This window comes from Pseudophryne corroboree, chromosome 4, assembly GCF_028390025.1.
Source record: "Pseudophryne corroboree isolate aPseCor3 chromosome 4, aPseCor3.hap2, whole genome shotgun sequence".
Classification (NCBI taxonomy): domain Eukaryota; kingdom Metazoa; phylum Chordata; class Amphibia; order Anura; family Myobatrachidae; genus Pseudophryne; species Pseudophryne corroboree.
Genome location: NC_086447.1, coordinates 462,514,039 through 462,539,298, shown reverse-complemented (window position 1 = coordinate 462,539,298; position 25,260 = coordinate 462,514,039). Strand labels below are relative to the sequence as shown.

The 25,260-nt window shown below is 44.5% G+C and overlaps 1 long non-coding RNA gene across 1 annotated transcript in view; it reads right to left on the bottom strand.

Moving 5' to 3' along the window:
- The window catches only part of LOC134911503 (uncharacterized), a 104,859-nt gene that overhangs the window by 40,841 nt on the left and 38,758 nt on the right, over positions 1-25,260 (bottom strand). The window contains exon 2 of the long non-coding RNA XR_010176626.1: positions 4,425-4,542. This is a non-coding gene — a long non-coding RNA (uncharacterized LOC134911503). The remainder of the gene's footprint in view (positions 1-4,424; positions 4,543-25,260) is intronic.

Here is a 25,260-nt window from a genome sequence, read left to right as displayed (position 1 = left end):
CTCTGAGCTCCCATGTGTGACTGTGATGGGCGTAACAGAGCAAGCAGTGCTGCTCTCCCCCTCCTCTGAATGGTACACATTGCAGCCATCAGTGCTTTTATTTAAAAATATATATATATATATATAGTAGCACACTACTAAGCTGGGCAGGCTCCTGGACATTTGTTTCCCTCCATGGGCCACGGCGGCCATGTAAACATGGCCGTGTAGGGCTGAAACAGACTGTGCTATGAGCTGGGTGTTGCCTAGGGAGGAGGGCCAAGGAGGGGGCCGAGTCTCATTAGCAACTATAGTTACTCCCGTGGGTGCGGTACCCTTCAGCGTCTATCTAAACTCCAATGCTTCTTTTCCATTTAATTATAAAACAAACATGCTGCATTGCTGTATCAAAGCAGTTGGTGGTGGACGACAGGGGCATGGGGAGGCCCTGTGATAGAGGAGTCTGGGGGAATGTACCCCCTGTGTCCACCCTTAATCCAGCTCTGGTGGTGTGAACTTTGTGAAGTGTTCTGTCAATGGTTGCTGTGGCCTAGGCCCTAGAAAGTGGTGCCTGATGTCAACATCTAGTAGTACTATTGAGGCACTGTTAGAGGGGAGCAGAACATTAGGGCAGGAAAGATATTTCTTTTATGGGCCACACTTATGGAATGCAGTGGAGTGCACAACTATAACAGGCACATCTGGGAAAAAGTTATGTGTAGTTATGCACATCTTTTGTGGGTCATAAATTACGCAAATAAAGTTAGTATCTAGAGGTCTCTGTGTGTTACAGTTAACACTGCTACTTGATATCTCTTTATATATATAGATCAGGATGCAATCAATTTGCCGGCTGACGGGACCCCGGCGATCAGGATACCGACGCTGGAATCCGACAGCCGGAATCCCAACAGCTGGAAAACGCTGGGGCACAGGAGCTATTCCCACTCGTGGGTGTCCACGACACCCTTAGAGTGAGAACAGAACCTGCACGAGCCACCAAGCCCACAGCGTGATGAGTGCAGTGAGCCCGCAAGGGGACTAATTGTGTTCGTTCTGCTGCCGGCATTCTGGCGGGCGGGATGCCACTGTCAGGATCTTGACAGCTGGCATCCCACCCGCCGGTAAATAGTATGTAACCTTATAGCTCTGCCTGCAGCTTGCTATCTGATTTATCCCAATCAAGGGGCCATACATAGTTTCTTGCTGTGATGACCTGCGTTTTTTGTGATGATCGTTGGAGTTCTTTGTATCATATGTTCTCTGTATTATATGGCACTCACTGTGATGCACTCTGTATTATATGGTGGTCACTGATATTTTTTGTCATTTATAGCTGACCAAACATTACAGGTTTCACAGGAGTTGGGGAGGGGGGGTTAAACAGAGAGTAAAGCCAAATCCTTTACTAGCCGAGTCTTGGGTATCGAACAGCGGCTATGAGACACGCTGAACTGCCAATCCCTAGGGGAACCATCCAGCACATATATTACATACACCATAAAATGGATGTTTATATGTGTTTAATTAAAAAGTAAAACTGAGAGCCCAAACCGGCTCACGCATGCACATCTGAAATGCAGGAAGTTAAACCTTACTGCACTTGTCCAGTATTTCCAATGCAGCTCTTTATTTTTCTAAAAAGACAGCAGCTAAGAAGGCAGTTAACTTATTAATTTAATACAGTGGCTATAAAGCTCTGCAATAAAGTAGTTGAAGGTGTGCACCAGCTATGCCCTCCATAGAGATAGCCACACCCACAGCACAGACCACATCCTCTGTAGACCACACACCCCCAGTACTGGTCACACTCCCACATCAGTCATTTCGCCGCAGCAATTGTCCCACCCCCTGTAGCGGCATACAATAGGCCCTTCATAAATTTCAGCTCCAGGCCCATGTCAACATTAATCTGGCACTGATTGTATGTGTACCGTATGGTGCATAGAACCTTAACAGTACATCTGCTCCTGCAGCTTTGCCCTGGTTTATGTGAATAAAAAAAATTATAAAGTGTCTGGAAAAAACTAACATGCGTACGTACTGTACAGTTCTTTAGGAATCGAACACGGGACTCTGAGTATAGGAAGCGGAACACTTCACCACTTCACCGCAGACAGATGAATAAATCCATTAGTTTTGAATAAGCCATAATGGCTACGGGATTAGGATGCTAACATACTGTACAATATTCCTAATATCAATAGGCAATAATGAACTTCTAACACGTCCATTTGCGTCAGTGTACACTACTGGTTTTATGTTGTTTTGTCTGCGGGATTCAGCATAACGAGATGCACTAGTAAAGTAGTCCTTACTATACAGTATACAGTATTTCAGTATTATATTTTACGGGAGCCCACACGCATGCGCAGTGGTGATTGTAAAAAGCAACATCTGGTGGATGATCACAGATATTACACGTAAAGGTAACACCAAACGCCAAACGTCTGTCTCCGTGCAATTAGATAGCCTCTCTGTGACTAGGCGCGCCTCCCTACGCCCCAGTACGCTGCGTATGCTCGATCGGGACAAACGCCTCAGCCACTCAAGATAAAGGTGGCTACATCTGTACAAGGCTGAACTTGCTCATCTGGGGACCAGGGATACCGACTTTTTTGCATGGAGCCCCAGTGCTTGTAAGGACCATAGCTACGGAATCCCAAAGAACTTTGGAACACACAGCTGGTAATAACATCATATAGATGGTCACACATCCAATTGTGTAAATACTATGAACTGTCCAGTTTCCTAAAAAGGTTAAGGTTATCACTGAATTGCAGCTTACACCCTACATCCAATTGATCAATTAGCTTGTTTTTAATAACTGTATATTTTATTCATATGTATTAAATTGTGAAGTATTCATTTTACTTTTAGCGCTGTTATTTTTCTTTTTTGATATATATATATTGATAAAGCTAAATATTTACCTTTTAACATAAGCTATTTACTAATACCGTGTAGCCGTAATGGCCGCTAAACCACGTGCACGTGCTACGCACTTTGTACGCTATTTGCGTACAAAGACCTCGCACGTGGTACGGAATACACACAGCGAGCGTACACACAGACAATAACCTTTTTAAACCTTAAACAGAATATGCTTACACTGTAAACCTTAATACCGTGATACTGTAATGATGTAACACTGATTAACCTTAGTATTTAAGCCAGCTGTTTGAGCGATTGAGATGCTCAGAAACCCTTAGTAATAAATGGTGAAACACACAAACACTTGTTAAGGTTCCAACACCTTACTAGATGATTTTAGTATGTAAAAGGGAAAAGAAAACAGTTTACAGCTTATACACTACAGACCTAACATTAATAACTTAACAGAATAACTAAACAGAAATATACACAATTGCGAACGAACGCAAACACAAATACATAGAATAAGAATGAATGGCTTATATTAAACGGGTAACAAAGTGGCCACATAGAACATACCATACGGGGTAACACTCGCTAGCGCAACCGGATCCAGTCCTCCAATTATCCGACAGATAAATGTTGATGAGAGAGAGTACTGGCCGGTCAGGGGACAGTGGCCTTTATATACACAACATACAGTACACTACAATGGGCCCTACAATCTCATTGTTCATTGGACACAGGAATGTGTCTCTGCATTATAACAAAAGGTCATAGGTGGATTTGAACAGGTGGGCTGTGACTATTTCAAACTGCTCAGGTGGGAGGTATCCACAGGATTCCCGCCGCATGGATAATGAACTGCAAATACAGTAAATGTCCATAAACTTCTTATAGATATAACTATACGCAGGAGCGATTAATCTCTTCCTAACCAACACCGGAATGTTTCTAATAAAATACTCTTCAGTTAGGTACTAGACACCACCGTTCATCCTTTGCCTGATCCTTCATATCATGCAAAGAGGAATTCCCAAGTCCCCGAACCATTTACACTAAACATACTTGCAGATATTATTAAGGGGAATACTATCTACAAAACACGCTATATGGGTTAACTATGCTATAAACGAGTCGCCAGCTACAGGTTCACAAACTCCGCCGTAAATACCCACATTATGCGCACTATCGCTGGAGCGATATTACGCAACTTGCGGATGTGTGCACGTACGGCGGACTGAGTGCACACGCAGCGGGCATGTGCATGGGGTTAGTATATGGCAATGTGAAGCATGATATTTTTCGACTTTGACAATATATATATATATATATATATATAATGCAAATATACCCAGCGCTCGAGCAGTCCCTTCCTGCTGGTTAATCTTGCTCCTGGTGTCCTCCCAGATGTGTTGCAGCCCACTGAAATAGTAATACAGAAGGGCCGCACTCGGAGACTTGTTAAAGTGATGAAGTGCAGTAGATTTAATGTCAAGAGTATCTTCGTTTCGGGGTCACAGCCCCGTCATCAGGACAATTAACAATACCCAAAGTCAGTGTTTAAATACCTTAACAGTGAGTGAACTCGCCCGCCGCCCCAGACACCATGGCTCGGTTTCCGGTCATGTCTCCCCGGCGCTTGCGGAAGTGACATATCGCTGGTCCGTCCAGCACACGCACTGTTGGCTAATGAACAAAATCACCAAGGTTACATAACAACATAAAAGTGTTCAATGAATGGTATTACAATCGTGCATATAAACCTTTATAAAACCTCCATGGTCTAAAATGCTAAATGCACATAAATACAATGTGCATATAAACATAACCAATAAAAATAGAAGTCTGCCTTTCATGTAATGGTATCCATGGTAACATATGAGCAAACAATATCTAATAAAAAATTACCGTATTTAAAAGATCCTAGTCTGTTCATGTTATCTTTTTTAATGTTATCTTTTTTAATATTATCTTTCTTAATAGATTACAGTATAATTAATAGATAATTTATAAGAAGCATCTTAGGTTCAAGGATTCATTTAGAACCATAGGCTGTATGGTGTTAAGTCTATGAATCCATCCTGTTTCCTTTTGAAGCAATTTTTTTGACCTATCCCCACCTCGTAAAGATTTAAGGGACATGGTCAATAATCCTATACCTTAATGTGGCCATATTATGCTGTGCCTTAGCAAAGTGTCTGACCACTGGTTGTTCACTATCTCCTGACTTGATAACCTCCCGGATGGCATATCTGTGCTGGGCCATACGTGTTTTGAAAGAACAATCTGTCTTGCCTACATATGCCAACCCACAAGGACAAGTCAAGAGATAAATGACAAATTTAGAATCGCATGAAAGTGAGTATTGGATGGTATAAGGTTAACCCGTATGAGGATGCATAAATTTGTCTCCTGGAATTAAATAGCTGCATGTTGTACAACCACTACAGTGGTAAAATCATTTTCTCTTGCTTAAGAAATGTGTCTTGGGACTATCAAAATCTGAAATATCAGTCTTAACTACTATGTCCCTAATACTTTTGTTCCTGGAATAACTGGCCAGTAACCTAGATTGGTAAACATCACCTAGTTCCTTATCTGAGGATACTATGGGCCATAATTGTTTGGCCCTGCTTGATAAATGTACACTACTAGAATTGTACTGTGTTACCCAAGGGTGTCTACCTTCTAGTTGTTTTTTTTTTCCTTTAGGTTCAAGTAGCTGATTACAAGTAAATTGTAAAGCTCATTTTTTAGCTCTCTCAAGATCTTTAGCTGAATAGCCCCGTTCAAGAAATTTGTTTGTCATCCTAGTCAGCTCCATATCCCTATCTTTTATATTGCTGGTAATACGGCAAACCCGTAGGTACTGGGAATATGGTAAACTTTTCACTGTTGATCTGGGGTGAAAACTGTCATATTTCAGGGGGTTATTTCTAGAGATGAGCGCCTGAAATTTTTCGGGTTTTGTGTTTTGGTTTTGGGTTCGGTTCCGCTGCCGTGTTTTGGGTTCGACCGCGTTTTGGCAAAACCTCACCGAATTTTTTTTTGTCGGATTCGGGTGTGTTTTGGATTCGGGTGTTTTTTTAAAAAAACACTAAAAAACACCAGCTTAAATCATAGAATTTGGGGGTCATTTTGATCCCATATTATTATTAACCTCAAAAACCATAATTTCCACTCATTTTCAGTCTATTCTGAATACCTCACACCTCACAATATTATTTTTAGTCCTAAAATTTGCACCAAGGTCGCTGGATGACTAAGCTAAGCGACACTAGTGGCCGACACAAACACCTGGCCCATCTAGGAGTGGCACTGCAGTGTCACGCAGGATGTCCCTTCCAAAAAACCCTCCCCAATCAGCACATGACGCAAAGAAAAAAAGAGGCGCAATGAGGTAGCTGACTGTGTGAGTAAGATAAGCGACCCTAGTGGCCGACACAAACACCGGGCCCATTTAGGAGTGGCACTGCAGTGTCACGCAGGATGTCCCTTCCAAAAAACCCTCCCCAATCAGCACATGACGCAAAGAAAAAAAGAGGCGCAATGAGGTAGCTGACTGTGTGAGTAAGATTAGCGACCCTAGTGGCCGACACAAACACCGGGCCCATTTAGGAGTGGCACTGCAGTGTCACGCAGGATGTCCCTTCCAAAAAACCCTCCCCAATCAGCACATGACGCAAAGAAAAAAAGAGGCGCAATGAGGTAGCTGACTGTGTGAGTAAGATAAGCGACCCTAGTGGCCGACACAAACACCGGGCCCATTTAGGAGTGGCACTGCAGTGTCACGCAGGATGTCCCTTCCAAAAAACCCTCCCCAATCAGCACATGACGCAAAGAAAAAAAGAGGCGCAATGAGGTAGCTGACTGTGTGAGTAAGGTTAGCGACCCTAGTGGCCGACACAAACACCGGGCCCATTTAGGAGTGGCACTGCAGTGTCACGCAGGATGTCCCTTCCAAAAAACCCTCCCCAATCAGCACATGACGCAAAGAAAAAAAGAGGCGCAATGAGGTAGCTGACTGTGTGAGTAAGATTAGCGACCCTAGTGGCCGACACAAACACCGGGCCCATTTAGGAGTGGCACTGCAGTGTCACGCAGGATGTCCCTTCCAAAAAACCCTCCCCAATCAGCACATGACGCAAAGAAAAAAAGAGGCGCAATGAGGTAGCTGACTGTGTGAGTAAGATTAGCGACCCTAGTGGCCGACACAAACACCGGGCCCATTTAGGAGTGGCACTGCAGTGTCACGCAGGATGTCCCTTCCAAAAAACCCTCCCCAATCAGCACATGACGCAAAGAAAAAAAGAGGCGCAATGAGGTAGCTGACTGTGTGAGTAAGATTAGCGACCCTAGTGGCCGACACAAACACCGGGCCCGTTTAGGAGTGGCACTGCAGTGTCACGCAGGATGTCCCTTCCAAAAAACCCTCCCCAAACAGCACATGACGCAAAGAAAAATAAAAGAAAAAAGAGGTGCAAGATGGAATTGTCCTTGGGCCCTCCCACCCACCCTTATGTTGTATAAACAAAACAGGACATGCACACTTTAACCAACCCATCATTTCAGTGACAGGGTCTGCCACACGACTGTGACTGATATGACGGGTTGGTTTGGACCCCCCCCAAAAAAGAAGCAATTAATCTCTCCTTGCACAAACTGGCTCTACAGAGGCAAGATGTCCACCTCATCATCACCCTCCGATATATCACCGTGTACATCCCCCTCCTCACAGATTATCAATTCGTCCCCACTGGAATCCACCATCTCAGCTCCCTGTGTACTTTGTGGAGGCAATTGCTGCTGGTCAATGTCTCCGCGGAGGAATTGATTATAATTCATTTTAATGAACATCATCTTCTCCACATTTTCTGGATGTAACCTCGTACGCCGATTGCTGACAAGGTGAGCGGCGGCACTAAACACTCTTTCGGAGTACACACTTGTGGGAGGGCAACTTAGGTAGAATAAAGCCAGTTTGTGCAATGGCCTCCAAATTGCCTCTTTTTCCTGCCAGTATAAGTATGGACTGTGTGACGTGCCTACTTGGATGCGGTCACTCATATAATCCTCCACCATTCTTTCAATGGTGAGAGAATCATATGCAGTGACAGTAGACGACATGTCCGTAATCGTTGTCAGGTCCTTCAGTCCGGACCAGATGTCAGCATCAGCAGTCGCTCCAGACTGCCCTGCATCACCGCCAGCGGGTGGGCTCGGAATTCTGAGCCTTTTCCTCGCACCCCCAGTTGCGGGAGAATGTGAAGGAGGAGATGTTGACAGGTCGCGTTCCGCTTGACTTGACAATTTTCTCACCAGCAGGTCTTTCAACCCCAGCAGACTTGTGTCTGCCGGAAAGAGAGATCCAAGGTAGGCTTTAAATCTAGGATCGAGCACGGTGGCCAAAATGTAGTGCTCTGATTTCAACAGATTGACCACCCGTGAATCCTTGTTAAGCGAATTAAGGGCTCCATCCACAAGTCCCACATGCCTAGCGGAATCGCTCCGTGTTAGCTCCTCCTTCAATGTCTCCAGCTTCTTCTGCAAAAGCCTGATGAGGGGAATGACCTGACTCAGGCTGGCAGTGTCTGAACTGACTTCACGTGTGGCAAGTTCAAAGGGCATCAGAACCTTGCACAACGTTGAAATCATTCTCCACTGCGCTTGAGACAGGTGCATTCCACCTCCTATATCGTGCTCAATTGTATAGGCTTGAATGGCCTTTTGCTGCTCCTCCAACCTCTGAAGCATATAGAGGGTTGAATTCCACCTCGTTACCACTTCTTGCTTCAGATGATGGCAGGGCAGGTTCAGTAGTTTTTGGTGGTGCTCCAGTCTTCTGTACGTGGTGCCTGTACGCCGAAAGTGTCCCGCAATTTTTCTGGCCACCGACAGCATCTCTTGCACGCCCCTGTCGTTTTTTAAATAATTCTGCACCACCAAATTCAAGGTATGTGCAAAACATGGGACGTGCTGGAATTTGCCCATATTTAATGCACACACAATATTGCTGGCGTTGTCCGATGCCACAAATCCACAGGAGAGTCCAATTGGGGTAAGCCATTCCGCGATGATCTTCCTCAGTTGCCGTAAGAGGTTTTCAGCTGTGTGCGTATTCTGGAAACCGGTGATACAAAGCGTAGCCTGCCTAGGAAAGAGTTGGCGTTTGCGAGATGCTGCTACTGGTGCCGCCGCTGCTGTTCTTGCGGCGGGAGTCCATACATCTACCCAGTGGGCTGTCACAGTCATATAGTCCTGACCCTGCCCTGCTCCACTTGTCCACATGTCCGTGGTTAAGTGGATATTGGGTACAACTGCATTTTTTAGGACACTGGTGAGTCTTTTTCTGACGTCCGTGTACATTCTCGGTATCGCCTGCCTAGAGAAGTGGAACCTAGATGGTATTTGGTAACGGGGGCACACTGCCTCAATAAATTGTCTAGTTCCCTGTGAACTAACGGCGGATACCGGACGCACGTCTAACACCAACATAGTTGTCAAGGCCTCAGTTATCCGCTTTGCAGCAGGATGACTGCTGTGATATTTCATCTTCCTCGCAAAGGACTGTTGAACAGTCAATTGCTTACTGGAAGTAGTACAAGTGGGCTTACGACTTCCCCTCTGGGATGACCATCGACTCCCAGCAGCAACAACAGCAGCGCCAGCAGCAGTAGGCGTTACACGCAAGGATGCATCGGAGGAATCCCAGGCAGGAGAGGACTCGTCAGAATTGCCAGTGACATTGCCTGCAGGACTATTGGCATTCCTGGGGAAGGAGGAAATTGACACTGAGGGAGTTGGTGGGGTGGTTTGCGTGAGCTTGGTTACAAGAGGAAGGGATTTACTGGTCAGTGGACTGCTTCCGCTGTCACCCAAAGTTTTTGAACTTGTCACTGACTTATTATGAATGCGCTGCAGGTGACGTATAAGGGAGGATGTTCCGAGGTGGTTAACGTCCTTACCCCTACTTATTACAGCTTGACAAAGGGAACACACGGCTTGACACCTGTTGTCCGCATTTCTGTTGAAATAGTTCCACACCGAAGAGCTGATTTTTTTGGTATTTTCACCAGGCATGTCAACGGCCATATTCCTCCCACGGACAACAGGTGTCTCCCCGGGTGCCTGACTTAAACAAACCACCTCACCATCAGAATCCTCCTGGTCAATTTCCTCCCCAGCGCCAGCAACACCCATATCCTCCTCATCCTGGTGTACTTCAACACTGACATCTTCAATCTGACTATCAGGAACTGGACTGCGGGTGCTCCTTCCAGCACTTGCAGGGGGCGTGCAAATGGTGGAAGGCGCATGCTCTTCACGTCCAGTGTTGGGAAGGTCAGGCATCGCAACCGACACAATTGGACTCTCCTTGTGGATTTGGGATTTCGAAGAACGCACAGTTCTTTGCGGTGCTACTGCTTTTGCCAGCTTGAGTCTTTTCATTTTTCTAGCGAGAGGCTGAGTGCCTCCATCCTCATGTGAAGCTGAACCACTAGCCATGAACATAGGCCAGGGCCTCAGCCGTTCCTTGCCACTCCGTGTGGTAAATGGCATATTGGCAAGTTTACGCTTCTCCTCCGACAATTTTATTTTAGGTTTTGTAGTCCTTTTTTTACTGATATTTGGTGTTTTGGATTTGACATGCTCTGTACTATGACATTGGGCATCGGCCTTGGCAGACGACGTTGCTGGCATTTCATCGTCTCGGCCATGACTAGTGGCAGCAGCTTCAGCACGAGGTGGAAGTGGATCTTGATCTTTCCCTAATTTTGGAACCTCAACATTTTTGTTCTCCATATTTTAATAGGCACAACTAAAAGGCACCTCAGGTAAACAATGGAGATGGATGGATACTAGTATACAATTATGGACGGACTGCCGAGTGCCGACACAGAGGTAGCTACAGCCGTGAACTACCGTACTGTGTCTGCTGCTAATATAGACTGGTTGATAAAGAGATGTCGTAGTATGTATGTATGAAGAAGAAAGAAAAAAAAACCACGGTTAGGTGGTATACAATTATGGACAGACTGCCGAGTGCCGACACAGAGGTAGCCACAGCCGTGAACTACCGTACTGTACTGTGTCTGCTGCTAATATAGCCTGGTTGATAAAGAGATGTCGTAGTACGTATGTATGAAGAAGAAAGAAAAAAAAACCACGGGTAGGTGGTATACAATTATGGACGGACTGCCGAGTGCCGACACAGAGGTAGCCACAGCCGTGAACTACCGTACTGTACTGTGTCTGCTGCTAATATAGACTGGTTGATAAAGAGATGTAGTAGTATGTATGTATAAAGAAGAAAGAAAAAAAAACCACGGGTAGGTGGTATACAATTATGGACGGACTGCCGAGTGCCGACACAGAGGTAGCCACAGCCGTGAACTACCGTACTGTACTGTGTCTGCTGCTAATATAGACTGGTTGATAAAGAGATGTCGTAGTATGTATGTATGAAGAAGAAAGAAAAAAAAAACACGGTTAGGTGGTATACAATTATGGACGGACTGCCGAGTGCCGACACAGAGGTAGCCACAGCCGTGAACTACCGTACTGTACTGTGTCTGCTGCTAATATAGACTGGTTGATAAAGAGATGTAGTAGTATGTATGTATAAAGAAGAAAGAAAAAAAAACCACGGGTAGGTGGTATACAATTATGGACGGACTGCCGAGTGCCGACACAGAGGTAGCCACAGCCGTGAACTACCGTACTGTACTGTGTCTGCTGCTAATATAGACTGGTTGATAAAGAGATGTCGTAGTATGTATGTATGAAGAAGAAAGAAAAAAAAAACACGGTTAGGTGGTATACAATTATGGACGGACTGCCGAGTGCCGACACAGAGGTAGCCACAGCCGTGAACTACCGTACTGTACTGTGTCTGCTGCTAATATAGACTGGTTGATAAAGAGATGTCGTAGTATGTATGTATAAAGAAGAAAGAAAAAAAAACCACGGTTAGGTGGTATACAATTATGGACGGACTGCCGAGTGCCGACACAGAGGTAGCCACAGCCGTGAACTACCGTACTGTACTGTGTCTGCTGCTAATATAGACTGGTTGATAAAGAGATGTCGTAGTATGTATGTATGAAGAAGAAAGAAAAAAAAAACACGGTTAGGTGGTATACAATTATGGACGGACTGCCGAGTGCCGACACAGAGGTAGCCACAGCCGTGAACTACCGTACTGTACTGTGTCTGCTGCTAATATAGACTGGTTGATAAAGAGATGTCGTAGTATGTATGTATAAAGAAGAAAGAAAAAAAAACCACGGTTAGGTGGTATACAATTATGGACGGACTGCCGAGTGCCGACACAGAGGTAGCCACAGCCGTGAACTACCGTACTGTACTGTGTCTGCTGCTAATATAGACTGGTTGATAAAGAGATGTAGTAGTATGTATGTATAAAGAAGAAAGAAAAAAAAACCACGGGTAGGTGGTATACAATTATGGATGGACTGCCGAGTGCCGACACAGAGGTAGCTACAGCCGTGAACTACCGTACTGTGTCTGCTGCGACTGGATGATAAATAATGATATAAAAAATATATATATATCACTACTGCAGCCGGACAGGTATATATATTATATAATGACGGACCTGCTGGACACTGTCTGTCAGCAGAATTAGTTTTTTATAGAATAAAAAAAAAAACACCACACAAGTGAAGTCACACGACGAGTGTTTAACTTTTTCAGGCAATCACAATATAGTATACTACTAACTATACTGGTGGTCAGTGTGGTCAGGTCACTGGTCAGTCACACTGGCAGTGGCACTCCTGCAGCAAAAGTGTGCACTGTTTAATTTTAATATAATATGTACTCCTGGCTCCTGCTATAACCTATAACTGGCACTGCAGTGCTCCCCAGTCTCCCCCACAATTATAAGCTGTGTGAGCTGAGCACAGTCAGATATATAATATATACATAGATGATGCAGCACACTGGGCTGAGCAGTGCACACAGATATGGTATGTGACTGTCTTGTACTCCTGGCTCCTGCTATAACCTATAACTGGCACTGCAGTGCTCCCCAGTCTCCCCCACAATTATAAGCTGTGTGAGCTGAGCACAGTCAGATATATAATATATACATAGATGATGCAGGCATGCAGCACACTGGGCTGAGCAGTGCACACAGATATGGTATGTGACTGAGTCACTGTGTGTACCGTTTTTTTCAGGCAGAGAACGGATATATTAAATAAAACAACTGCACTGCTGGTGGTCACTGTGGTCAGTCACTAAACTCTGCACTCTCTTCTACAGTATCAGCCTCAGGTCAATCTCTCTCTCTCTCTCCTAATCTAAATGGAGAGGACGCCAGCCACGTCCTCTCCCTATCAATCTCAATGCACATGTGAAAATGGCGGCGACGCGCGGCTCCTTATATAGAATCCGAGTCTCGCGAGAATCCGACAGCGTCATGATGACGTTCGGGCGCGCTCGGGTTAACCGAGCAAGGCGGGAAGATCCGAGTCGCTCGGACCCGTGAAAAAAAACATGAAGTTCGTGCGGGTTCGGATTCAGAGAAACCGAACCCGCTCATCTCTAGTTATTTCTATCTGTGGGTTTCACAAATGGAGTAATACAGTATTAATCTTCCCTTCTACCGCTGAAATACTGACATCCAAAAAATTAATAATTTTAGTATCAGTGGTCATAGTGAATTTCACCGGACTTTGTGACATATTATGTGTATCGATAATACTCTCCAGGTGTGACTGCTGGCCTGTCCAAAAAATCAATACGTCATCTATATACCTTAAATATACGCCCAAATGCCACAAGATTTTATTGTCCTGTAAGAAAAGATCTTTTTCCAATTCCCACATAAAAAGGAACGAAAGACTGCATAGGATAGAGTGAATATAAGCACCCTGTTTGTTTATGTAACTAAGCTAGATAGATCTGGTTTTAGTGTTGATATTAGTTGATAGGTCACTGACGTTTGTCAATCAAATAAGTTAGCCAATGAGAAGGATTTAGGTAGGCGGGTTATATTAGTTTATTTAAGTGAGGGCTGAGGTAATCTAATTCCTCTTGCCATTTTGTGATCCCAGGGATGGTAAAGTATTCTGGTATCACTCTGTGGGGCTATTAGTATTCTTTATATAATTTAGGCTTGGAATTTTATTCTCTGTTTTAATTTTAATATACATAAAGGGTACATTAGCTGCTGTTTGTTATTTAATTACATTATTTAATTATATTAATTTTGTAAAGTTTCCTGCTTATTGTTTGCGCTGGGCATTAGCTGGCAGCATTCTAAGTGCAGCCTAACAGGATTTTGATATGCATCGTCCCCGCAGCGGCGCCCTCCCCCCCGTCCCCGCCGTTTGGTTGAGGTGGCTAAGCCTCTTTATGCGGCCGCTGCCTCTCCAGCGGTGAGGGGAGCGCGGCGGTACTCTGTGAGGGGAGCCGGTCACGCGGTTTCCGGCTCCCGCTCGGCGGCGCCTGAAGCGGCTTTGAGCGGTCACCCGCCTCCCTCTCCCTCTCCTTCAGTGCTGCGGGCCTGGCTGTCGGGCGCGACGGCCAGCCCTGCTAGCACATTCCGCCGGCATTAATTTAATATAAGCAGCGGGTCCAGTGCATCGGCCCCCGCTGCAGATAGCCCCGCCCCGTCGCCATTTCAGCAGGCGCAGCAGCCATTAGCCCCCCTCCCACAGCTTTAGGAGCTGGGGGGAGGAGCTCGGCTGCAAGGGGCAGTAGTGTAGTAGCAGAGCTCCAAGGGAGAGGCAGTGTATTAGCCTCTCCCATAGCAGGAGCTGTAGATATAAATGTGAGTGAGGTAGGGATGATAGGGGATAATTATAATTCTCCAGGGCCTGCAGTGGCAGGTTCACATTTGACAGGGGGATTACTTAGGATCCCCTCCCTCTCCTTCCTCTCAATTTTTATCCCAGGCAGGTGTGGGCTTTCAGCCCCCGAGCGTGTCATGGTCCCCATATTTCAGCCGGGGGGCTCAACGGGGTGTAATGCATTTGCCTTTGGCCGGGCAGCAGCACTTGTTTAGCCCTCATTTAGGTCAGTTTCTTCATTTATGTCCGTGGTATCAGTCATATACTGTACCTTAATTTATGCAATTTTCAGTCCCCCCCCCCACCCGCAGGCAAGCAATCAATATGCACATTGGTTGCAGCCTGCGTCTAATAAATTAATGGGCGCTCATCGGTTAGGGATGCCACCCTTGCCACAATTTCCTACAACGGCCAGACCTCCGTCACCACAGCAGTCGGAGGAGAATATTACGCGCATGCAATCTCATGTACGCGCGCCATCGGTGGTAACTGGCGGGTCAGAAGGGCCGGTCAGGCAGGAAGTAACGCTGTTTCATTGAGTCCGCAGGTTTTGACTTATAGTGCAGCTTCGTTGGACACGTCTCGTCGCACAACGAGGGACAAGAAGTCGCAGGAGAAACGGACGCGGGTCCTTCTACATCTGGAACTGGTGAGAAAAATGTAGTAGTTTAGTTTAGCGCAATTCTTTCTCATTCTGACGAATCATCTGATACGTCTAGTTCGCTGGAGAATCCGCGTAAATTTATGCGGACATTTGTTCAGCCCTTAGAGGGAAACGTAAAAGTTCAAATGGAGGGCGTAGCGTAGCGATGCAGCTCGGCTCCTGATGCAACTGGGGATAACGTACATTGCGCGAATACAGCAATACTATGAGGAGTTAGGTCTAAGGTTAGGAAAATGATAAAGAAAGGCCGATTTGTAGACATGTTTGCGATTACGCATGATGCTAAAAAAGCGGTAGATACAGCAAAGGCTGGGGGGCCTGCTGCTGAGGAAGCAAGAAGGAGTTATCCTAACTGGCTTGCGGGAATGTATATATTTGTGGCCTGCTATATGGGGTCTCGTCCGTCAGAATTTATGAATGTTCTGAAGTATTTTCATCTGATACATAATATGTATCCGACGGTGAGGCGCAATGTATGGAGGCAGTATGACGAGTTATTTAGGTTTAATAACGTGCAATGTAATAAAGGAACATTGTGTCGATATAGGCACGTCTGTATGCTGTGTGATGGAAATCACCCAGCAAAGGACTGCAACAGATCAGTCAGCGGGTAGAGGTGAACAGAGAACCGTCCCAAAATGAGGCAGAGCCACCAGTGATTTTAGAAGTTTTAGAACGGTGGTCGGGCCGCTATATCATCTTTAGGGAAGAGGTGGCAATTTTATTACAAGGTTTTAAATTCAGTTTCAATCTACCTGTAGTTAGGCCAGTTATAGTTTTAGCTAGAAGAAACCTAAAATCAGCTAGAGATTTTCCAGAGATCGTAAGAGTGAAGATTGCAGCGGAAGTGGCTTTAGGGCGTATGTGTGGCCTTTGCGAAAGTCCACCTCTGGCTGAGTTTTGCGTTTTCACCATTGGGTGTAGTTCCAAAGAAGGAGCCGGGAAAGTTTAGGATTATTCAGCACCTTTCCTACACGGAAGGGGGCTCAATAAATGAGGCTCTTGACCCTACTTTGTGTAGCGTTAAATATCAGTCTTTTTTGAGGAAGCTGTGGCTAGGTTTAAAGGTTTTGGTTCGGGTGCGCTGTTAGCGAAAGTAGATGTAGAATTAGCTTTTAGACTGTTGCCGCTGCATCCTGATTCGTTTAAGATATAGGTTTCAAGTTGGATGGTAAATTCTTTATAGATAGTGTTTGCCTATGGGTTGTTCAGTTTTGTGTTCTTATTTTGAATGTTTTAGTTCATTTCTGCAAGGCACCGGTCAGTTGGGAGTCGCCCATTATTTGGATGATTTCTTGTTGGCAGGTCCTGCGGGTAGATCAGTATGCCAGGAATTACTTTTTTCGGTTCAGGCATTTTTTTTCAGTTATGGGAGTACCGATAGCTAAAGATAAAATGGAGGGTCCGGTGGCCCGTCTGTCTTATATGAGCATAGAAATCGATACTGAGGCAGGCCTTTGTTGATTACCAGCGGAAAAAGTAAATCGTTTAAGGAGTTTGTTAAAAAAAAAATTTATTTCAGTTAAGAAGATGACGTTGAAGCAAGTACAGTCACTACTTGGTTTATTGAATTTTTCATGCAGGGTCATTCCGATGGGTAGGATTCTTAGTCATAGGTCGGAAAGAGCCACAGCAGGGATTAGGAAATCTCACCATTTTATTCGGATTTCACTAGATTTGAAAGGAGATTGTAAGGTTTGGTGGAAATTTTTGAGTTAGCTCAATGCTGTACGCGTTTGGGTGCTCGAAAAAGTGAGTAATTGTGAGCTGCAATTTTCACGGATGCATCAGGGTCGGTAGGTGTCGGCGCGTATTTTGAAGGAGAATAGGTGCCGAAGCTTGGTCTGAAGAGCGGTGCACAAGGAAGCTTACTGATAGTATGCTTTTGCTTGAGCTTTTTCCAATTATTGTTGCGGTTGAGATATGGGGCTTAGGAGTCAGAGGATTTTATTCTGGTGTGATAATTTAGGGGTGGTTCAAGCGATCAATAATCAAAAATCTTCGTGTTTGCATGCTTTGAAGTTATTAAGGCATTTGACCTTTAGGTGTTTGCAGTTGAATATAGATTGAATGCTAGGCATGTCCCGGGCGTTGAGAGTGAGATAGCAGATGCTTTGTTACGTTTTCAAGGGGATAGATTTAGAGCATTAGCCTCAGTGGCTAAAGTAGAAGGTTTATCATTGGCCTGATTTTGTATGGCAGATCATCAATCCAGTATGAAAGCTTTAGCATTGAAAGCATTGGCCCTGGGAACTTTGAGATCGTATTCCACAGCTTGGAATGATGGGCAGGCGTACTTGAATTCTGGAGTAAGTACGATGCTATTTTGGAATTTGTATGGTTATGGCAGGAGAAGGGGCATTCTAAAGCAGCTATGTCGGGTGCCTTAGCAGGAATTTCATATTTTCGCGTTTGGAAGGGTTGTCAGATCCAACTAAATCTTTTATTTTATCAAAGGCTTTGAGGGGTTGGGCTAAGGAGCAAGCAGGTGTAAGTGATGCGCGTAGACCAATCGACATCGAGTTATTGAAGGATTTAATTATTGCTGTTTTTGGTATTGCATTAGGGGAATTTGAGGTGGCCCCCTTTTTAGTTTAGCTTTTTTCGGAGCTTTAAGATTAGGTGAGTTAGTGGGAAAAAGCAAAAAATTCAGTAGATTCAGGTATATCAGCTATATAAAATACACCTTTCCAAAACGGATCAACTAGGGAGAGGTAAATGGATTTCTGTTCCTATGCATACGGAGCCGAGCATTTGCCCAGTAGGACTAGCAGAGGCTTATGGCCGGAGTCGTCCGAAAGGGGGAGAACGGTGGTTGGTTCAGGAGGATCCAAATCCTTTATCTAAATTTAAATTTACAAGTGTTTTCAATAAATGTTCTGATAGCTTTGGACCTTCCGCGGGAGAGTTATGGGACCCATTCTTTTAGAATAGGCGCAGCGACTTGCGCGGCATCGACAGGTTCTTCCAGCGAAGATATTAAAAGGTTAGGGCGGTGGAAGTCGGTTGCTTATAAGGGATATATTAGGAGCAATAAGTTGCATTAAGAATACGCATCCTGCGAGTTTGTTGTTTGGGAATCCCAGGGCAATAAGCCACCCGCCTTTAAAAGGGGATTGGAGTTCTTTTCACCTTTTTCCTCACAACATTTTTGAGGTTTGGTGTTGTTCACCTCCATCTGGGTGGCCTAAACAACTAAGTTCTTACCCCTCCCTCTTTTCCTCTGGTATTTCGTTAAATATTAAATAATATTGATTGCAATTTTCTTTGTTGGCTGTTGTTGTTTTTTTGTCATTATCAAGCCGGGTGTGGATTGTAGGTCATTCATATGTTTATTGGGCCAGTAGGCATAAGATGTCCAAGTTGTTTCCCTTTGAAGTGAAGTGGATAGGTTTAAGGGGAATGAGATGGAGTAACCTATTGAGTGTGCTCTGGGACCTTGAAGAAAAGTGGGGTGCCCCTGATTGTTTGTTGATTCATTTGGGAGGTAATGATTTCGGTACTTGTAAAGGTATAGAATTTATTAACGCCATAAAAAGGGATTTTCAGATAATCACGGAACATGGGCCTTTGGTTAAGGTGATATGGTCTGAAGTAGTACCGCGTAGATATTGGAGGGGCACCCAAGGGGGGAGTGGCTTTAGATAAAGTAAGGAGGAAACTCAATGCCGCAACCTCCAGATATGTCATTATTTTAGGAGGAAAAGTTGTTAAACATCCAGATTTGCGTTACGAGACGGAAGATTTTTATAGGTTGGATGGAGTGCATTTAGCTGAGAGCGGTTTGGAGTTATCTGTCACAGCCATATTGAGGTGTTTAAAGGAGGTTTGAGGTTTTAGGTAGGTGGCGGTTTCGTAGTCTAGAGCCTCCGAATTTGGCGGAAAGCAGTGCTATTCGGCGGCTTAATTTAGCGCAGCAGAGCTTGGCTAGCATTTCCCCTTTGAGAAAAGGCGAGTCGGTCACTACCTCAGGGGAGGACCAGGTCACCATCTTATGGAGGGACCAGCACTGTGCCAATTAAGGGGAGATGGTTCTACCCAGGACGGATTGCGCAAGGGGCGGAAACTCCGCCCCATTTGTTTAAAGATTAAAGTTTGAAGCCATGGCCGAGTTGACACTGCTTTTTTCGCCACCGGTGAATAATATTTTCAATTCTGATCAAATTTAATAAATCTGGCTGTGACCTCCAATTTTTCCAATTTATACAGTTGTCTGTGTCATTATTTCTAGGTTTATTGGTTCTAGTTTGTGTAATAAATAAAACATATGGGTGACTTAATGTGTTCGCAAGCGCCGGGGCCACAGCAGAACCCATTGCGCAACCGGTACTTGTATGGAGTATTTTTGGTCATAGAGAAAGTAATTATGTGTAAGTGAAAACTGTACCAACTGTAGAAAGAACTCTACTTCGTAACCTTTATATAGCGGGTTGTTGGTGATTAGTCGTCTAACCGCTGCTAGTCCCACCCTATGGGGAATACATATGTACAAACTAGTAACGTCAATTGAAGCAAGAATAGTTTGCGGGGGAAGTATATCAAATGCACACAATTTTCTTAATAAAGATGACGTATCCTTCAAATGTGTGTTGTATACATGGTTGCAAAAAAGTATCACAATATACCAACAAAGGCTCACATAACGACCCCCTGGCAAAAATAATCGGTCTGCCCGGGGGTTATACGGGTCCTTGTGTAATTTAGGAATTATGTAGAAAATAGGTACAACCGGATGGTCCCTTGTTAGAGCCTTAGCCACAGAAACAGGGATAATATTGTCAGATACTGCCCCAGCTAATATTGCATCAAGCTCCCGTTTAAAAGAGCTAGTAGGGTCAGTTTGCAAATGTCCATAAGTGTCCAAATCAGATAAAAGACGTTCACATTCACTTTTATATTTGAATGTATCTAAGACAATGATCCCTCCCCCTTTGTCGGCATTTCTGACTATAATGTCCCGCTTTTTGCCCAGATTTTTCAGGGCTGCAAATTCCTCCCTGGACATGTAGGGGTTAGGTCTAACACATGGTTCGTTGCTTAATGACTCCATTATCCTGTTGAAAGTCCTAATCAATGGATTTAGTGAATTAGGTTCAAACGTTGATTTGGTAAGTTTCCTCACCTGCATAGGGACAAGAGCTGCATCCAGATTCTTCTGTTCAAGTGGCTGTTTGTGGAAATATTTCTTCAATTTTAAAGATCATGTTAATTTATAGGTGTCAATCTTCCATTGCAAGTGGTCAATCGATTTTGTGTGAATATATGCTAAGCCTCTATTTAGCACCTTGGTCTCCATTGGTGTTAGGGTTCTAGACGATAAATTAAAAATTAATTGCGTCCCCTCCTCGGTGGTTTTGAGCCTGCTTTGGGACCTTGTCTTCCTCCTTGTTTGTCCCCCTCTCCGCGTGTGCGCACTTCTCGTCCTGCCGTTATAGCCCTCATGCGTACCCCTAAAGGGACTTCTCTGTCCTGTTGTTTATACCTAGGTGCCGCCTCATCAATTTCACTGGCAGACGTGCTTGAATATTGTAGGCGTTGTTCCCGATGCCTGGTGAAGTGTTGTCGCATTGGAGCTTGCCTGGGTCCATTGCTGTTAAGCCACGAATATACTCTGTGTTGGGCATAGTGCTGTTGAACTTTAACTAGTTTCTGTTTATTAAATTTGAGCAAATTAGTCTTGTATTGTTCTAACTCTAAATTAAGTTTGGACATCCACTCTGGGGGTGAGTTTTCAGAGATATCGTGTTCCGTTTCAAATGCTTCTATTTTAAGTTTGGTGTTATTCATCTCTCTATCACAAGGAGTAGAAGGTCCACCGAGCATTTATTTAGCACCGATATCCATTTTCTACAAAATGTGACATTGTATTTCCCGATGGTAGGCATGTTATGCACACGGATTCCCCGTGGTATCTGCTTTGCCCTGAAGTAATCCGAAAGGGTCATTCCATGGTATAGATAGTCTATTTCCCGTTTGCGTAATTTGAGTAAATCTCTATATAGCTCATCGCTGGTATGTCCCGCTTCAGATTCAAATGCTGGTGTTTTCAATAATATACCTTCCGCCTCTGCCTCTGAGAAGCTGAATTTGTCAAAATGATCGCACTATAAAAAGTGAGTTGCTCCTTCCATGGTTCCAGCTCCTGAGGCAGCCATCCAGTGAGTCTGATGAGTGCAACAAAATTGGTGTAATAAAGTGACCAGTGCTGTGCAAACCAATACCGCAATTTGTGCGTGTCTTGCTGGTGATGTCCTCCTGGATAATAAAAGGGTGACAACGGTGCCTTGGTCCCAAGTTGAGGAGCCCCTGCTAGGCTCCAATCTTTATACAGTATATATAAATCATACAGATGTGAGGCGGACACTTTTCGGGTTTTGTGTTTTGGTTTTGGATCTGGATCTCCGTTCGTGCTTTGGATCTGGATTGGATTTGGATCTAAATGTTTTTTGAAGAAAACATAAAAACAGGTAAAATCACAGAATTTGGAGGTAATTTTGATCCTACGGTATTATTAACCTCAATAACATTCATATCCACTCATTTCCAGTCTATTCTCAACACCTCACAATATTGTTTTTAGTCCAAAAGGTTGCACCGAGGTTGCTGGATGACTAACCTAAGCGACATACGTGGGATGCACAAACAACTGGCCCATCTAGGTGTGGCACTGCAGTGGCAGACATGATGGCAATTTAAAAAAATAGGTCCCAAAGAGCACATAATGCAAAGAAAAAAAGAGATGCAAGATGGAATTGTCCTTGGGACCCCTCCCACCCACCCTTATGTTGTTTAAACAGGACATGCACAGTTTTATAAAACCATCAGTTCAGCGACAGGTGGTCCTCCTGGAAAAACCTCACCAAGTTCTCAGAATCATAGCAAGCTACAAGCATACCACCTCTTCTTTGATGACTTTTCACATTATGAGAAGAGGCAAGAGGAAGAGGACACTGTCAAGAAGGTGATTAAAAATTAAAGAGGCACAAGCAATCAGGGACAATACACAGGCTTTCACCTCCACTCCTATATTGGTGTGGAACAGAAAGATCTTCAACCAAGCAAATATATAATTACCACATTACTGGACAAACTGAAAAACTAGGAGCCAAATCGTCTGAATTTTTACCCCGTTCTCAATTTTCAGGGATTAAGATAATATCTGATTTAATACTGGTATACCACAGGATCAAGTTTGGATATTTTCTCCTCCATGGAGTCTGTAGACTTATTTTGTGAAAATCTCATTTGTTTGTTTTTCCATTTTTTATTGCATTTTTATTTACATATTTTGTGTCAGATGCCTTATTTTAATTTTTTCGCTGCTTCCAGTTACACGCATGTGAGCATACCTGTGTGTCCCAGTTATACACATGTGAGCATACCTTATTTTATTCATATTTAATTTTTAAATAAAGCAGCCCCTTAGATGTTTTAGCTGCCCCTCCTAAGCCCCTCACAGCAGCCCCGGATGGGGCACGTTAAGTTCGGGTGGGTTCGATACAGTACTAATCAGGACTGTGCACTGAATTTTTTGATATTGAGCCCCTGCCCTAGTGGAGCTTACCACTCTACAGTCGAAAATCATTTCATACTATAAATAGGACTGTGGGAGGAAGCAACGCTTACCTCTGTGCCCACAGCATGCCTCAGCCTGGCAAGCCAGACATCTTCCTGGCTGTAAACCACCATAAGACTCCATACTGGGCCTTAGTCAGTAACTGTTTGTGCCTCACAGGAGCTCCTGGGCCATCTAGTGCTGCAGTGCAATGGAAAGCTGATGCAATGCAAAATCACTGAAGCTCTGTTCTTCTAACACCGCGAGGTCTTGCGATAACCCTACACAGCCCTTAGGAAAAGAACCTTTTACAACAAATGTACATCTTGTAAATAAATAATCCAAAATGTGGAACATTAATAATAAATCAAAATTAAGGTTGACTAATTGGAGCCACTCATTTGAGTAAGTCCCTAACATGAAATAATTGAGAAGAACCTCTATCTAATGCTCTTAAAGTAAATTTCTCTCTTACCGCTCCAGCAGTTGCACTGGATTATGATTTTGGGGGTCATTCTGAGATGAAATTTAGCACAGCTATGATCATTCACACTCACATGCGGGTGGACGTCCAGCACAGGGCTAGCCCGCCCGCATGTCAGTGCCACCACCCCCCCCCCCCCAGCAGAAGTGCATAGGCATCGCACAGTGGCGATGCCCTTGCACTTCAAGAGTAGCTCCCGACCAGCGCATAAGCCGGACCGCGCCCACGAAGCGGCAGCCAAATACCGCTGTTCTGCCTCCCCCTGCCCAGCGACCGCCTCTGCCTGTCAATCAGGCAGAGGCGATCATAGCGGCCTTTTGGCCTTCGGCCATCTGGCATGCGCAGGCGCACTGCGGCGCCAGCGCATGCGCAGTTCTGACCCGATTGCACTGCTGCGATAAACTGCAGGGTGCGATCGGGTCAGAATGACCCCCTTTGTCTCTTCTGAGTCTGAGTCTGACTGACTTTGGCCACACTTCGTCAAAATTGCAATTTCCATTTCCATCTTTGCGGCTATGTATTCACAAATCTGTTTGTGATGTTGAATCTTGTTTCATATTCTGCTCTAGGTTTTCATTTAAACCTAGGATCAAGTACAGCAGTACCACTGGAATTGTACAGCAGCACCCCTGGATTTATACAGCATAGGCAGCACCCCTGGAGAATTACACAGCACAGCCAACAGGCAACAACACCCCTGGATTTAAACGGCAGTGGGGCAGCACCTGTGGACTGATAGGGCAGAGGGGCAGCACCCCACATAGGCAGCACCCCTGGAATGATGTGGCAAAGAAAAGATGTGCAAGATGGAATTGTCCTTGGGTATGTTGTATAAACAGGACATGCACACTTTAACAAACCAATCATTTCAGCGACAGGATTTGCCACATGACTGTGGCTGAAATGATTGTTTTGTTTGGGCCCCCACCAAAAAATAAATAATCTCTCCTTGTACAAACTGGCTCTACAGAGGCAAAATGTCCTCATCCTCTGATTCCCCCCCTTCAGTGTTTACATCCTCATCCACACAGAGAAATAATATTCAAACAAACCACATCATTTAGGTGTCAGTGGACTGCTTACGCTACTACCCAAAGTTTCTGAACTTGACAATTACTGATGAATGCACTGCAGGTGACGTATAAGGGAGGCTATTCCTAGGTGGTTAACGTCCTTACCACTACTTATTATGGATTGACAAAGGCAACAGATGGCTTGACACCTGTTGTCCGGATTTGTGGAAAAATAATTCCACACCAACGAGGTGACTTTTTTGGTATTTTGCCCAGGCATGACAATGGGCTTTTTCATCCCATGGACAACTACTGTCTCCACTGTTACGTTATTCAAACAAACCACATCACCATCAGAATCCTCATTGTCAACTTCCTCCTCAGCGCCAGCTACACCAATATCCTCCTCATCCTGGTGTGCTTCTACAGTGACTCCCTCATTCTCAATAGCAGCAACTGGACTGGCGGTGCTCCTCCCAGCACTTGCAGAGGGCGTGCAAATGGTGGTAGAAGCCTCATCTTCCCATACAGTCTTGTGAAGATCAGGCCTAGACATCGCAACTGCGGACACACTTGGACACACAAATCCTCCAAATTTGTACCCCGTTGTCAATTTTCAGGGATTAAAATAATCTCTGATTTAATACTGGTATACCACAGGATCAAGTTTGGATATTTTCTCCTCCACGGAGTCTGGAGACTTATTTTGTGAAAATCTCATTAGTTTTTTCCATTTTTTTATTGCATTTTTATTTACATATTTTGTGTCAGATGCCTTATTTTAATTTTTCACTGCTTCCAGTTACACGCATGTGAGCATACCTGTGTGTCCCAGTTACACACATGTGAGCATACCTTATTTTATT